Here is a 5,620-nt window from a genome sequence, read left to right as displayed (position 1 = left end):
AAGTTTTTCAAAGTTGTCCAGCCCACTCACTCATTCCATGGTATCTCATAATAATTTGATAGTAAGTCATAATTAGGTGATAATATCTCCTAATAATGAGATACTAAGTCATAATTATGACATAGTATCTCAAGTCATAATTATGAGACCTATGAATTTAATTTTCTTCATCACAGTGGTGGAAATGGACTTCCATAGCACACAGACAAACACTTGGTTACTTAACAGTCATGTTTACGCCAATCTCCTTATGTCTATGTCGTCTAATGCTTAAATGTGAACGTTAAACTTTGTTAGACAAATAAATAACTTTGTAAACAACCCAAATTACTCACCTTAGCCACTATCACTTGTCTATGATGAAAAATTAAATTCTGCTTAGTTTTTCAAAATGATGTAACTCATGGAGTTGTGCCGGTGCATGTATTTGCACCACATCTGCAAGGAGGCGTTAATGAGGTGCTGAAAATGCCAAGGCTCATACAGCCATGGTGATGTGTAGCCAAAGAAAAATAGCACCACAAAATGCAAACAGTACACACGGAGAGGCAATCTGAGTCTTTCCTGGTTTTGATTATAGTTAATATGAGTTGAAAATTTACAGCGAGGGGCTGTAAAGCAGATTTCCATTACCTCCAGGGGCTTTCCACCTCTGAATAGAAGGATAAAGGAATCCATAACTAGAACATGGATCATGTTTCTATAAACTCAAATAAGACTTAAAGCCTGTGATAGACAGAACATCCTCAGATAGATATAGATATGCTTTATCAATCCCAGCTGGAATTTTCTAAAAAAAAGATGAATAAAACAAACCAATCAGAAATGTATCACATTATTTACTACAGAAATTATTATTTTTTATTATCATTTATGCAATTTTTTCCACCAGCAAAAAACAACGTCTTTATTCCACAGATTTTAACTCATATTTCCTTTTTCTTTGTTAGAGCAATTGCTTGAATGCTTTTTTTCATTGCATTCAAACAAACAAGTCATTTTGTCCTGCAAGCTTCTTCTTCAGCTCAGTGTTCTCTCTCTGCAGAACTTTATTCTGAAGAATAGCGGGAAAGAGGAAACAGTTGTAAAGAACTGGACATATATTACTTTTGATAGACTAAAAAATATGATGTTATAGACTTAGTAATATTCCTAGATAAGAGAGCTGCTCCATCCCAAGTGGGATGAACGCCGTCTCTCCTAACAAGACCAGGTACATTCTGTATGATTATACTGTAATTTGTTTATAAAGAAAGAGAGGAAAAAGGAAAATAATGATTTGTGCTAATCAAGAAGATATTTCATGAATACTTATAATATTAAATGATAAACTACATTTATTTCAAACATTTCAAAGAAACATTCATGAAATATCACAGAAAATTAATACAGGTCATTTTTGACCCATGTTCTGTATTAGAAGGGTTAGTGAAGTAAAAATGATTTCTATTCAAAAAGTTACAAAGGAAAAATTTAAATAAGGATTTGTGATGACTAAAACAAGTTAAATGGGGAATACCTGAAATACTGAATTATGAAATTCATTCACTGCAAAGATATAGAAAAGGAAAAACTGAGCTCTATAATCCTCACAGAGGGACACGCAGCATTTGGTAGAACTTTAACAGCTTGTCATAAAAGGTGCATAGGGGATTTCAAATACCCAGGTCATCAAAAACTGAGGGAAGGCTATTTGGGTCACACAAATTAGATTTTTACATACGTATAGGCCTCGGTAAAGGTTGTTTAAAAGCCATTTGTGAAGAACAGGGACATGAAACCAGCTGAGATAAAGGGTAATTTGACACACAAAGACCAAATAGACAGAATAACTTTGGCGGATTACATGCTGTGTTTAAAAAGTAGGTTTGTCAGTGGAGTCTGTTGTGCAATAGTAGGAGTAGATTTGACGTTGGCTAATTATTAATTATCATGAAATATGATTATTAAAATAACAATTATTTATTAAAAATAATCAAAAATGATAAAGCTATTAATTAAGAACAGTAACACATTTAATTAGAAATGATACGGTTATCCATTAATAATAGTTAAAATAATTAATGAAAACAATAAAATTGTCAATTAAGAATAATACAAATCTGTAATCATTGCTTATTGTCGCGGGGCACCACCCTGGTTACAGGGACCAACGAGTCAATCTATAAAATATCAGTCTCATAATGATAAATGTCAAATCAATAATCTCAATATTTAATATTAATAATTATTTAATTAACAGTGAAGGCTTCTAAGTTCGAGCACAGGCAATCATAATCCAGCTGCAATCACATACATATGCACAAATAATCACAGACTACAGATACTTTAATTACAAAAGCATTTATTAAAAAGGGGAAATAAAGTTATAATGTTATTCAATGATTCATCATTTTAACAAGCTCCGATATTTCAAAGATAAACACAGCAGCAGCACAATTCAGAAAATACATGTAAAACCGGCGGTCTACCTATGTATGTCTGTCTCAGTGTGTGTGTGTGTCTGTGTCAAAGTGTCTCTCTGTGTGTGTGTGTCTATGTGTGTGCATGTGAAATACAGTTAGTGTTATTTAATGATTCATCATTTTAACAAACTCCCATATTTCAAAGATAACAACAGCAGCCGCTTATCACAATTTAGAAAACACATGTATTCATCTATGTGTATCTGTGTGTGTGTATCTGTCTGTGTCTATCAATGTGTCTCTGTGTCTGTGTGGGTGTGTGTGTGTGTGTGTGTGTGAGAGCGAGAGAGAGAGAAAAAGAAGAGGGGCGTGGCGATGACGCAGTCACGTGGTGACGTCACATCTAAGATGGCGGCCGATCATGATTCCTGGAATCAAGGCCTAAAAACTCTCAAAATGGCGAATTGACTACAAAACAAGATGGCGGAGCCGTTATGACTTTAGAGCCAGAATGGGAGGAGAGGGAGAGAGGAGGCGTGGCAATAATAGACTCAAAATGGTGGTTTAACTTGCGTTCTTCAAAATGGAGTCTATGTTAATGACACCATGTGGCCGGAGCTCACACTGGTGGTCGTCACATGAATTACACAAAGGGATTTTCAGACAAAGAGAATTCTTTGTCTCTGCTTTGGCGTTCGGCCGCATGGCTTCCAGATGTGTCCAGCCTCTCTAAATATAGATTTAACTATGTTACCTGAACTGTATTCTAAATACAGATCGGATGTGTGTATAAACAGGTTTAGGAGAAAAGAGAGAGAGAGAGGGAGAGATAGAGAGAGATCAGGAAACATCGTCAGAGACAACTACTAGCAAAGCAGGCAGTCCAGTTACGTGAGATTTATCTTTTAACAGATGTAAATCTCCGCACAATATCTCTGACGGTAACATGCAAAAAGGAAGCGCCGGCTCTGTACCGCGCGCTTATCAAAAACACAGTAAACAAAGGAACCGGATGTGACGTCTCGGCCCGCCGTGTAGCACGGCTAAAAATAGATCAGCGATCTACCAACAAACATACAATCAAACAAATGACACGCTAAGTATTTAAACTAGTCTCTGCCCAGACAATAAAGCCTCTTACTGTGACCTCTGCGGTGTTGCTTGCGCGTGGGGCGCGGATTTCCCGGAAGTCCAGTGAATCTGTCGTTAAACCTCAGGATGCGTGCGAACGGGCGGATTCCTGGAAAACAAATCAGTGTCCTGGCCTCTTAAGCGGTGCTCCGGTGGGTCTCGTGGTTGCAACGGAGGTCAGCGCTGGGCCGAATAGAGCGAATTCTCTTGCTCTTGGAACGGAATTCGGCTTCGTCTCTTCTGCAGGGATGAACAGCGGTTGACGCAGCTGTGGATTTGGAAAGAAAGTCTCTGAGCTCGGCCAGCGAGCGAGTTCCTGTGCACGGCCTTTTCAAGTTAAAAACAAAAATAGTCTCTATCAAAGTAAGATTAAACTTAAGATAAAAGACAATGAAAGAAATGAAAGAAAATAACTCTGGTTGCACCCTTTAGCAACTAAATCATCTGGAAAGACCCGGAGGGGTCTGTTGACGTCTTCAGAGCAGGGAAAATGGCAGCGATTATTGATGTCTCAGTGATTTTATTCTACCTGAGAGGTTCTGCCTCCTTGAGGTGCTGGTCATAGGATGATGCTGGCTTTAAGCCAATTGAGTGTCAGAGTTGGACCTCAGTGGGCCGGGCTTGGAACTCAGCGGGGGTCCTGAAGGCGCTTCAGGACATTTTCCAACCACCAGGGGGAGATTCTCAGGCCTGCTGGAGAATGTTTTCCCTCCAAAAGTTTTACAATCCTTTGTCCTCACCGTCTGCTCCAGTGTCTGGTGTTCAGCCTCTGGACTGTGGCCCAACAAGTCCTCCCTTCAAAAGTTTGTTTAGGCCTAGCAGGGTGGACCCCAGCCCATAATAATCCTGCAGACACACCTGTAGAGGAGAGTATAAAGAGCCTGGACAGCACCGAGTCAAACATAAAGCATCAGGAGTCTCACCTCTCCACAGAAGCTCCACCGCCTCCACATCCACCCTGAAGATGACTCCCTGTGTCAGCCTACTCCTTTTGCTCCTGCTCGGCCTCTCTCAGGCTCATCCTCTCCAGGAGGAGGGAATTGAAGAAGAAGTTCCCGACAGCACAATGGACATCACCACCAGGATTCTGACATCAAACAATGCCACAGATGAGATCCTGCTGGAAGGAGACCCGATCGCTCCAAGAACCAGGAACGCCATGAAGTGCTGGTCCCAGAGCTGCCTGTGGAAGAAAGCCTCCAACGGTCAGGTGGTGGTCCCCTTCACCGTGAGCAGAGAGTTCAGCAGCATTGAGAGGCAGAAGATCGACCGTGCCATGAAGGCCTTTGCCAGCTGGACCTGCATCTGCTTCGTCCCCCGTCAAAACCAGTACGACCACATCAGCATCGAGAACAGAGGCGGATGTTTCTCCTCTCTGGGCAGAGTGGGAGGCAGACAGGTGCTCTCTCTCAACAGGGGGGGCTGTGTCCAAAACGGAATCATCCAGCACGAGATCATCCACGCTCTGGGCTTCAACCACGAGCAGACCAGAGCGACCGCGACAGCTACATCAGGATCAACTGGGGGAACATCATCCAGCGGAGTGCCTACAACTTCTACAAGAAGGACACCAACAACCTGAACACTCCCTACGACTACACCTCCATCATGCACTACGGAAGAACAGCCTTCTCCATCCAGCGGGGGAGGGACAGCATCACCCCCATCCCCAACTCCAACGTCCGGATCGGCCAGAGGCAGGGCATGTCCTACTGGGACATCATGAGGATCAACAGGATCTATGGCTGCTAACAACAATGCTTCTTATTATAGTTATCATTTAAAAAAATAAAGTACCTCAATCAAAAGTACAATTTTTCGTTATATTCTTTCACAACTAAGGCAAGAGGAATAATGGATTTACTGAAAAAACATGTCAATTATATGTAATTTGACTTATAAATCTAATAAATCCAATCAAAACTAAAACACAACAATGGGTTTGTCTTACTTAGCAATATGTTCATAATCAAAGCCTGAAAAAGCTGATTCCTCTAAGCTACAGAGCTCATTGGACAGAAATCATAAACCTCCATCAGCATGAACTCAACCAGTTTTGAGTCAGACTGGGCGGCTTTGGCTCA

The 5,620-nt window shown here is 40.9% G+C and overlaps 1 pseudogene; it reads left to right on the top strand.

The window, feature by feature from the left end:
• Positions 1–4,500: 4,500 nt before the first annotated feature.
• Positions 4,501–5,307, top strand: LOC133956750 (high choriolytic enzyme 1-like; annotated as a pseudogene).
• Positions 5,308–5,620: the final 313 nt, after the last annotated feature.

This window comes from Platichthys flesus, chromosome 7 (genome assembly GCF_949316205.1).
Source record: "Platichthys flesus chromosome 7, fPlaFle2.1, whole genome shotgun sequence".
Classification (NCBI taxonomy): Eukaryota; Metazoa; Chordata; class Actinopteri; order Pleuronectiformes; family Pleuronectidae; genus Platichthys; species Platichthys flesus.
Note: the sequence above shows the minus strand (reverse complement) of the source record. Positions and strands in the feature narration are given on the sequence as shown.